Source organism: Leiobunum rupestre, chromosome 7, assembly GCF_980474605.1.
Source record: "Leiobunum rupestre chromosome 7, qqLeiRupe1.1.hap1, whole genome shotgun sequence".
NCBI lineage: Eukaryota > Metazoa > Arthropoda > Arachnida > Opiliones > Sclerosomatidae > Leiobunum > Leiobunum rupestre.
The window spans coordinates 28,066,618-28,078,996 of NC_143390.1; positions in this window are offsets into that span (position 1 = coordinate 28,066,618).

Genomic DNA, 12,379 nt, shown 5'->3' on the forward strand with positions numbered 1-12,379 from the left:
CAATTTCGATATTTGAAAGGAAAAAATATTGAATTAGGATATATATGTATGCGAATCTATTTTAATAACACTCCGCTTAACTTAGTGTACTTACGCACAGAGCCTATTACCACACATAGAGCATAGAGAGCGCAGAGACGAATGAAAAGAAGAAGAAGAAAAAAAGCCAACAAATTAAGGAACGCGCGCGCGCTTTTTTTATATATATATATATAGATGGATCAGCGGCATTTTAATTTTAGAATGCTAATGAAAGTTCTTTCTCAAGGAAAAGAACGAGTAATACAATGGTTGCAAGAACGAGGAATTATCTTATCGGAACTCAATTGCGATATTTGTTCTCAACCAACGACTCTGTCCGTCGATTCGACGAAGGCGACGACCGATGCTGCTGGTGATAATGATCGTGGTCACGGTTGTGGTGGTGATGATGGTGATGATAATAATGACGTTCATGATGGAGGAGGAGGAAAGAGAGACGCGTTCTTCAGGTGTCAACGAAGTTCCAATAAGCAACGCCATTTTTTTAAACGCAGTCTGTTTTCCAATTCTTGGTTTTCCAATCACAAATTTGGAATTGACAAAACCCTAATAATCACCTACATGTTCGCGAACGGGCATACCAAATACGAAGACCTAATTTTGGAAACCTCCGACGAGAATACCCGGACATCGACGGAAACCGTCGCCGATTGGCTAAGCTATTGCCGAGAAGCGTGCGTGACGTGGCTAATCGAACATTTCGAACAACGCGGTAAAATAGGCGGCCCGGGTAAAATCGTGGAAATCGACGAAACGAAAATTGGCAAAATGAAATATCATCGAGGACGCAAAGTCGACGGTCATTGGATTTTAGGCATGATCGAACGCAATGAACCCGACGGCGTCGGCGGCGGCGGCGGCGTCGGCGTCAAAGGGCGATTGAAGCTTGAAATCCTCCCGGAGAATAAACGCGACGCCGCGACTTTAACGACTCTTATCGAAGAACACGTGGAAAAGGGAACCACCATCGTAACGGACCTTTGGAAGGGTTATTTGGGTCTTTCCCGAATCGGATATATCCACCAAACGGTGAACCATTCCGAAAATTTCGTCGATCCGACCACCGGCGCTAACACGCAAACGATCGAGTCCAACTGGCGAGCCTTGAAAAGAGGATTGACTCGAGGTGGAATTCCGGACCAAAAACTCGACCTCCATCTCGGTGAATTTCTTTGGCGACGCGAGACGCGTCGACGAAAAAAAAATCCTTTTCTCGGTTTTATCGAAACGATAGTAAAAGTTTACGATCCGAATTCTATAGAGAAGCGTAGTAATAATAATAATAATAATAATAATAATAATAATAATAATAATAATAATCATAATCATAATATTGAGTGGGAAGAGCGAGAGGATAATTGGGGCTCCGGGAAAGAAATTGAGCCAAGTACTAGTGCTGGTGGTAGTAGTAGTAGTAGTAGTAGTAGTAGTAGTAGTACGTCGTGGAGCGTAAACGTCATCAACAATAACAACGACGCGGAACTAGAAACTGAATTTGAAACGAATGTTCTTTACGAAAGCTTCAGAAACTATTCGAAAAGGCGTAGACGTAACTAATGCGAAAAATGTTTAAAATTTCCTCCCGGTTTAACCACCATCACCACCACCTATTTTTGTTAAAAGGTATATATTGGATAGGATTCAATTTTAATCTCAGCAGAGAGGGGTGGGGTGGGGCGGGGCGGGGGTGGTAGCGGTAGTTAGTCGTAGAAGAATGTTTCATTTTTTATTTGTTTGCGTGTGTGTATGTGTGTGTTTGGGTGTCGGTTCCAATTTTTTGTTTAGTTTTTTTTTTGGTAATTTTTTTATTTTCATTAATGTAAGTTTCCATTTTTCTCCAATATGCGGCGCTTATATCGATATAGTTTCCGTTTTTGCCCGATGCGTGGTGCTGTATACTCGGAGCCGCTTACCGGAAGAAATCCCAAATATAATAAACCAAGGTAGATTTCCCACTGAATGATACACAACTAAACAATAGATAGGAAAAAATTTTGAAAACTAGAATTTACAACTTGAGTACTTTTCGAGAAAGAGGCTTATACACAAGTTCTTTCATTTTCTGGAAACCAGATTTAAGGAGGTATGACTCGCAAGATATTGTAGACAATGAAGTTATTCTAATAGATTCATGTGTTTCCTTTTCAATATTTTCTTCTCGCAGTCGGTTTGAACTTTTTCTAGATATTGAGGAAAATCATTTTCTAGCCAAGCCAGTCTCTCGTCATTAACAGAGAAGAATGGACGCTTTTTCTGATTTCTGGACCTGTATCCAAGACTCATAGTGGCTACATTGTGAATGTCATACCACTTTTGAATAACATTCATATAAGGGGATTTCTTCCGGTAAGCGGCTCCGAGTATACAGCACCACGCATCGGGCAAAAACGGAAACTATATCGATATAAGCGCCGCATATTGGAGAAAAATGGAAACTTACATTAATGAAAATAAAAAAATTACCAAAAAAAAAACTAAACAAAAAATTGGAACCGACACCCAAACACACACATACACACACGCAAACAAATAAAAAATGAAACATTCTTCTACGACTAACTACCGCTACCACCCCCGCCCCGCCCCACCCCACCCCTCTCTGCTGAGATTAAAATTGAATCCTATCCAATATATACCTTTTAACAAAAATAGGTGGTGGTGATGGTGGTTAAACCGGGAGGAAATTTTAAACATTTTTCGCATTAGTTACGTCTACGCCTTTTCGAATAGTTTCTGAAGCTTTCGTAAAGAACATTCGTTTCAAATTCAGTTTCTAGTTCCGCGTCGTTGTTATTGTTGATGACGTTTACGCTCCACGACGTACTACTACTACTACTACTACTACTACTACTACTACCACCAGCACTAGTACTTGGCTCAATTTCTTTCCCGGAGCCCCAATTATCCTCTCGCTCTTCCCACTCAATATTATGATTATGATTATTATTATTATTATTATTATTATTATTATTATTATTATTATTATTACTACGCTTCTCTATAGAATTCGGATCGTAAACTTTTACTATCGTTTCGATAAAACCGAGAAAAGGATTTTTTTTTCGTCGACGCGTCTCGCGTCGCCAAAGAAATTCACCGAGATGGAGGTCGAGTTTTTGGTCCGGAATTCCACCTCGAGTCAATCCTCTTTTCAAGGCTCGCCAGTTGGACTCGATCGTTTGCGTGTTAGCGCCGGTGGTCGGATCGACGAAATTTTCGGAATGGTTCACCGTTTGGTGGATATATCCGATTCGGGAAAGACCCAAATAACCCTTCCAAAGGTCCGTTACGATGGTGGTTCCCTTTTCCACGTGTTCTTCGATAAGAGTCGTTAAAGTCGCGGCGTCGCGTTTATTCTCCGGGAGGATTTCAAGCTTCAATCGCCCTTTGACGCCGACGCCGCCGCCGCCGCCGACGCCGTCGGGTTCATTGCGTTCGATCATGCCTAAAATCCAATGACCGTCGACTTTGCGTCCTCGATGATATTTCATTTTGCCAATTTTCGTTTCGTCGATTTCCACGATTTTACCCGGGCCGCCTATTTTACCGCGTTGTTCGAAATGTTCGATTAGCCACGTCACGCACGCTTCTCGGCAATAGCTTAGCCAATCGGCGACGGTTTCCGTCGATGTCCGGGTATTCTCGTCGGAGGTTTCCAAAATTAGGTCTTCGTATTTGGTATGCCCGTTCGCGAACATGTAGGTGATTATTAGGGTTTTGTCAATTCCAAATTTGTGATTGGAAAACCAAGAATTGGAAAACAGACTGCGTTTAAAAAAATGGCGTTGCTTATTGGAACTTCGTTGACACCTGAAGAACGCGTCTCTCTTTCCTCCTCCTCCATCATGAACGTCATTATTATCATCACCATCATCACCACCACAACCGTGACCACGATCATTATCACCAGCAGCATCGGTCGTCGCCTTCGTCGAATCGACGGACAGAGTCGTTGGTTGAGAACAAATATCGCAATTGAGTTCCGATAAGATAATTCCTCGTTCTTGCAACCATTGTATTACTCGTTCTTTTCCTTGAGAAAGAACTTTCATTAGCATTCTAAAATTAAAATGCCGCTGATCCATCTATATATATATATATAAAAAAAGCGCGCGCGCGTTCCTTAATTTGTTGGCTTTTTTTCTTCTTCTTCTTTTCATTCGTCTCTGCGCTCTCTATGCTCTATGTGTGGTAATAGGCTCTGTGCGTGAGTACACTAAGTTAAGCGGAGTGTTATTAAAATAGATTCGCATACATATATATCCTAATTCAATATTTTTTCCTTTCAAATATCGAAATTGGAGGGGGAGGGGGGGGGGGTAAGATTATTCTCCCCCCCCCCCCCGGTACGTCTCTCTCTCTCTCTCTCTACGTATTAACCCGAGATATATAAGTGTAGTTGGCGGGGGGGGGGGGGGAGGGGGTCGATACGGGTGCAAGAGCGCGTGTAGGTAAGTAAGAATAGGCACTAATTACGCATGTAATTCCCCCCCCCCCCCTTCCCCGAATAGAAGAGATAATTCAGAGCTAACTTATAATTTAAGTAATAAAACGCACGCCTTTATTCAAGATCATATGTGTACCAAGCAATATCACAATTAAACTTGGGAGTTATATCAGCTTCTCATTTCAACCAAATAAAAAATCGCGACATTTTCATCTCACCCCCCATTCGCGTGCAAAAATTAAAGTGGCCGAGAAGTAACGCCCGGAAAACCGAGAACACAATTTCATATTAGTCATAAGGCCGAGAAGCACGATACTTAACAGAGTATAAGGTTTAGTTTCGTATTCGAGATATGGTTATAATTGGCACGGACGATTTCCGTTAATATGCCTCGAAACGCGAAACTATCGAACCCTATAAGAATGACAGAAAAACGTTATTTTCACGAGAGTATATCCCAGAAACGTACAGTTTATTCTTAACGATTACGTCGGTTGATACAACGTCGAGGAAGTACTTGAAAAAAAAATCCCATTCGACCAATTATACGCGTCACTGTAATATATATTTATATATATATATACAACCCCTTTTCATATTTTACGTGAATATCACAATTCTTATAGATTAAAAAAATCCTTCTCTCTCTATATCTCTATCTCTCTAGAGAGGGGAGGAGGTGGGGGATCGAGAGTTGTCGTTTTTGGAAAGGGTTCTTGTCATCGCGAGGCAGAGAGGTGGGGGGGGGGGTGGTTCAATTGGAGGGTTTTAAATCGCCTTTACAAAAATATCGGATTGTCCAGGACCTGGGAGCGTCCTACGCGTTTCTCCAACACGTAAAACATCCTACGGGCGCAACTCCCACGCCAATTACCTCCTACGCAGACCTCTTACGCGTACCTCCTATACGCGTAACGTGTGTCTATCGAATTAATTCCTCCTTTCCCCCCTCCCCCGCGCTGGTTAGTTGGCTGGTACGTTAATTTCCGTTCCTACCAACTTTACTTCGTCCTTTGGGGCTTAATGTTTATACTTTTTTTTAATATATCAACATCGGTAAAGCGCGAAAAAAAAAGCCCCAAAAACAAAATCAGAATAACTTTCCTCACTTCCATCCCCTCCCCCCCCCCCCTCCCCCAAATTGTTTTTATTTGAATATTTACAAATATAAAAAACCGCAACGATGAATGAACGCTTTCCGGAAAAAAATTTAAACGTAGATATTTTTAAAAAAAATAATAATAAAATAATAGTGCTCGTAATTTCCGTGAAGTGGCGCTGTCGACGCTGAGCCGTGATACGGAAGGACCCCCCCAAAGTTGTGTTACAAATTATATGACTATATGGCCACCACCCTCCCTCCCTCCCTCCCGCCCACTTCCCTCCCCTCACCTCCCCCTCCTGTTGTGATGCGATACAAATTATACGACCCACCACCCTCCCCTCCTTGTCTTATTGTTACTCTCTATAGCGTATCGTTTAACGAAACAAAAAATACATTGTGATATGAATTATTTGATTATATGTCCGCGCCTTTTTTTTGTGTTTTAGTTTCTTATATACTTTCTCTCTATAGCTTCTCGTTTAACGAAAAAATAATTTTACATTGTGATATAAATTATATGATTATATATGGCCGCGCCTTTCTTGGTTTAGTTTCTTATATACTTTCTCTCTATAGCTTCTCGTTTAACGAAAAAAAAAACAAATATTATATTGGGATATAAATTATATGATTATATGGCCACGCCTTTTTTTTAATTTTAGTTTCCAAATTACTTTCTAGCTTCTCGCTTAACGAAGGAATAATTTTTCATAAAAGACATGTCGTTTTCCATCCAAGATATTGCTAACGTTGCGTTTCCAGTGAAAGCGTTCAATTCTTTTCCAGATTTCTCAACGACGTTGATTTTGGCGCGATACGGAATACTATCCAAACGTTCTAACCAAGTTTTACGGTTGTACATTGAGCTATTCCACCTATCAATTGGCGAATCCTCTCGATTTTCCAATTCGCATCCAATAACGTCGTATAGGCAATCTTTGTAAGTTATAATATAATAAGTCTTACCGTCAATTGCAATATAACTAGTTGATAAGTCTTTTGGAAAATACAAAGAACCCGCATATACTTGATAAACTTTCGATTCGTCAAATTTCACTGACTTAACGTCGGCATTAGTCGACTCTTTCGGGAAACTACTAATGATCGATTTAATCGTTGATTTGTAGTTTACATCAAATTGATTGTAGATGCGTGCCTTTTCGTCCGCTCTATACACCGAAGCGATGCAATCATTTAAGTACTTCGAAATTAAAGCCTCAAACGGATGAATAGTTTGGAACCGATCTTTTTCCATGTAAAATTGCAACGCGGCGATATACGCGTGCTTGCTTATAACCATCGCGAGTTTGGAATATCCACGATCTTTTAAAATCTCGGACATTTCCAAAAGTGCTTGAACCGATTCGGTTTCGTATTTCTTCGTAAAGCCGGGCGAACTGATAATTACCGCCCTAGCATCTTTGATGGAACCTTTAGCTACGTTAATAACGCTCTCCATTGTGTCAACGGAACCGTTTAAAATGGAAAATAGAATATCTCGACGCAAGACTTCGTTGTACGAATGCATGGAAAACAGAGCGACCGCCGCTTTGGCCGTATTTGATGCGCAGTTAAGAATAACTTCGGGAATACAATCCAAGCGATTAACTCGCGGTGATTTTACGCTGTCACTGACATCGGAGATTGATGGTGTACCGTTTGAATCGTCTAATTTCCGTTTTCTGCTGTTGAGAAGTTGATTTTTATAGCTAGCGTTCAAAATCACACTGAAAGCGACAAAAGGCCCTTTCATTTTCTTTTCTTTATCCAACGACTCGACGACTTCAGTCAAATTTTCTGGCAAATCGTATTTTCCTTGGCTTAAGTTGTAAGTTTTAAGCGACCGATAATACTCCATACCCGAATCAAAGCGGCTCATTTTGATAAATTGTCGATTCAATCAACGACTTTAATAACTCAAACACGATATATTTATACTTCGGAACTATATATATATATATATATATATATATCGTAATATATAATAAAAGCGGATCGACGTCGATTTCTATAGAAGAATTCAGGGTTCTATATTACGGCGCAAAATACAACTGAAGCTCGAAATGGCGGTTATACGAAGACTAGGCTATATATATATATATATATATATATATATATATATTTTTATAAACCCACCGAGTAAAAAATAGTGAGAGCTATCGTGTTTATGTATACTTTCTCGTCCGATTTGTCCGGACAAATAAATATTTCGAATATTATGGATACTTATTCCATGATTAAACGTAGAGCTTTGGAAAACGGTAAAATATTTCGAACGTTACCAAGAGAAAAAATAAATCTCGACTTCTTACCCAAAAATCATTGCGGCTTTGAAAAGTCTATTGAGCGAAGAAAAAATATAATATGCGATATAGCCACCGACAGTCGCGGTGTAGTGTCTTTGGCCCTCTTTGATCGTGAAAATTCCTGTTTGAACGCTTACGCTAATAAATTACCCATGATGTGTATAAACGCGAATCGGCTTACTTTTACCCAAGAGGCGTTCGCTTTTAAAAATAGATTCGGAGATGATCCTTTAAGCGCGCTTCAGTTCTATATAGAAACCGACATAAGTCGGTTGGATTTAAAAAAGCCACCGAACCATCGATTTTCAGACTTGGTACATTTACTAAAACAAAGCGGATACGAAGATTATATCTTCACTTTAGCCAAATATTTAAACTTGAACGTCGACTTAATACGCGCCGCAAACTTACTATATCGATATATTATAAAACCAATTCCGTCGTCAACATCAGCTATAGGTACAATTACGGCGATTCAAGATGGATGTAAATGGTACGTAAAAACTACAGCCAACCCTTTAGTTCAAACAATTACGTAGTAATTTTTATTTTTATTTTTTTATTTACAATCGGGTGTTTTTTTTTAAAAAAAACGCTTTTAGAATTATCCACGTTAAATATGTTTTACTCTCCCGATGGTGAAAACGTTTTCATAGCCACAGCCACCTTAGATTTGCCAGGACCGATTCTGGCTCCAATTTGCCGATATCCGAAAGAGCGTCCTAGTAAGAAATACGTAACTGTACAATGCGCACACGAATTTGAACACGTAGAGTTTAAACAAATACGTCGAGGTGACGAAACGCCAGCGGTTATATCTCGCTGCAAAAAATGTGGAAATATCCAAATTAAAACTTAATAATATGTAGTTTAAAATAAAAATTCATTACTGTCAATAAGATATACGTTTTGATTCGTTTATATTCAATTAATCCGAGGGTATTGGGAATGTCACTGGGTTGATTTGATCTCCCTAAAAAAAAAGATAGATCGCCTTTTCCTCCACCCAAACATGGGTTCGATCCCTATTCCACCCTAAGCTTGTTGGAGTCATTTAAGAATATTAATAGTCAATATGTAGTATGTCGTTTCTTTTCATTCCCTTTCTCATTTTGACTTATTGTTGGGCCAGATATAGATAGAATAGATAATAGATTTGAATTTTGAAAGGGCTCTATTTTTAACGGAGCGAAAATATCCAACTCCCCCACAAGTTTCGAGTCCTCACAATCTGCAGAATCATTAAGAGTAAAACTCTATATACGATCCGTAAAATATTTAACAGGCATTAGATGGATGAATGAATGAATATTTATTAGCTCAATATAATGTACAAATCCCTTTTTAAAACAGGCGGGAATTCATTTCTAAATCCGCAAGCAGTTTAAAACAATGAAAAAAAACCATATAAATTTTTGTCGGATACACACGCGTTAAAAGCGCTAAAATCAGGATTGTCTCGAGGTTCGTCTTACGTGGTTTCGTTTTGGAAATTTTATTTTGGGACTGATTCGTTTGGCTGGTGGCATTGACGCCAAATATCCAATTGTTTGAGATGGTTTTCAATTATACAGAATGGTTTCGATTTACTTATACAACAAAAGGAGAATAATCACACATTTAGTGATAAACCAATTTACAAAAAAAAAGAGGCAATTATACATTTAAAACGAAATGCTTATATAAAAACAATGAATTAAATAAGATAGAATACCAAGTCAATGAAAATTATACCGCATGAAAGGGAAGGATCGGGGCAACTGATGGTTAGGAAGTCGGGATAAGTGGTGGCTTAACCTATGGCGGTTTGAGCGTAGCACTCGGCGAGCAACACGACAATGTTTAACACGGTGTCCCCGATGACCGCAACGGAAGCACAACCCGTGAAAACAGGTAGATGCGATGTTGTATCGCCGACCATGAACCGCTGAGCTCCTGAGAGACATACGGTTGACAACGGAACAGGGTACAGCCGAATCATTGGAGCGGAAACGAGCGTCCTCATCCAGTCTGGATTTCATCGACGTTGATGAGGAGGAATCCAGAAATCTAACCACAGGACGTCGAAGATGATGCAAATCGAACTCAGCTCGACCCTCCACGTCAGACAGAACCAGCACATCCGCATTGGCGACATTGCATACATGGGTAGATTTCTGAGTCTGAAATGACTGAGGTCCGAACAGGTAGAACTCGGCTCTTGAATCCAAGAGGAGAGGGGTTTTCAAACGGACTCTCGACATCCCCACAATAGACCTGTAGGAGTCATCACCGTAGCGAATTAACAATGACCTGGTAGCCCAAACTCCAGGAACACCGTATCTCGTGGCAAACGACTCCTCGTCCACGTTCTCCAGCTCATCTGGGTTTGCGGGTGGCAAGGCGTGCACCAGCTGGCTCGATAGAACCGGAAAAGGCAAGATACGCTTCACCACTCCCTGTGCCGGGATCTTCTCATCTCCGATGCATAATGAAAAAGTTTCCATCTACAAAAACAAAAGAGTCTAGAATTATCAAAAGTTTAATCGCGTCTCTTTGAATACCCCCCGCCCCCTTTTTTTTTTACGGTATACCAATTCTCTGGTCCAGCCCTCGTTTAAAGATTCCAAGAAAATATAAACGAGACCCCCCTCCCCTTGAAATTGTATTCTGAGGGGGGGGGGTAGTTTTCAGCCTCCAATTGAATCAAGCTTCTATGTCACTATCGGTCTCTATCTAACCGTTACCTCCCTGAATACTGTTCTCGCGCAAATTCCTCTACAATTCATGCATATTCATAAGAACCATCCCTTTAGCCGAAATAGATGGAATAAGTTTTTTTGGCAAAACAAAAACCAATTTTTTGGTGGGGAAGTACGGCGCAACCCAATTATAGTTATTTAAATTTTGGCCGCCGCCTACCGAGCGAGTTTTAAATTCAATATACGAAAGCTGTCTGCTCGTTCAAAATTATTTCGGCACAACGGCTGAAAGTTTAAAAGAAATTCAAGCGTCATCTACTACATTTCTTCACATATTTTAGTGAACGGATATTAAGGCAGATGGCGCTATATTTCCTAAGCTCGGAGCCTATATTTAAAAAAACGCGTTTCAAATAAAAAGTCATTTTTTTAAGTCGAGATAAACAATCACTAACGATTTTATTATCCGCAATTCTATCACTCTCTTTTCCAACTATAGAGACGATTTACAGACATCTAATCGAGGGGACAGCGCCTCAAACTCTACCATTTAAGCGCGACAACTAGGCATTTTTATAGGTCCGACGTCAGGATGTAACCGCTGACAGAACTGCAGCAGCGGCCAATCCTTACAGCGTCCAATGGATTACCGCCAAAGGAATTCATCTCTACTATATACAACAAAATCTATTGGAATTCTTCGATATACGCCAAAACATTTTTATAACTTGGATGAGCCAAGTTATTCGAACTTTGGCGCTTGAAAATAATAAAGCACCGCCTTTCCACTAGGTGACGTCACGTAGAGGAGGCGTCGTGGAGGGGTCCGCAGTTGGCGTAGCTACATTACCGCCCTGGCCCAGTAGGCTACTCTTCCTCCTCCTCCTTCTCCTCCTTCTCCTCCTCCTCCTCCTCCTTAAAGCTACCTGGTAACCCACGGGTCACCCCCGAGGTCGCCATATTGACGACAAGCGGCTTAGTGCTGCGGACGCCCGATCAACCCAGGTCATCGGGTCAAACAGAAATCCCAACTTCGAATCATCCACCCTATCCTATAGCCTCCAACAAGCAGCTGCTGGATTACATGTGACTATGCCCACACTCCGAGCCTCGGCGTCGACTTTACACCTATAGGAGAATAATAATTGAGAGGAGGAGAAACATATCGGTTTGCAGAATTTTGCTATAAAATGGGCAAGAATATGGGCTATACGACGCGTCTCTACATATGTATATGTATTTCGACTTCAGGTTTAAAAAAAAGAAATGGTTCTTAGTTAACCGTATGGTCGTAATCTTAACACCTTTGAAAAATGAGTTTAAGCGTTGGGGGGGGGGGGGGGGGGGCTACGTTGTCCAGTTATTAAAAATTGACCAAAGGGGTGAGGGGGGGGGGCGAAATAATACTATCGCCTGGATGAACTGGTGTTTCCCGATACTATATAGTGAATCTCATCCAATTCGCACCTAGTATACGCGATATATTCCGCCATTCTATATATTACGTAATAAAGAAAAGCCTAAATTACGATGCATAAACTTATAAATTCCGTTTTATGTATTCTCATTCTATCCGACTACGCGAAATCGAGTGACGGTTTTACCGAAATAATAGGGGTGAAAGGGGTTACTCCGAAATACAAGAACATCGTTCTCGAAGGCGGTGGAGCGAAAGGCGTCTCGTATATCGGCGCTTTTAAAGCTTTAAAAGACAACGGCTATTATATTAATAATCGGTATACCTTTGAAAATATTACCGGATCATCGGTCGGTTGCCTGTTTGGCTTTATAATGGCTT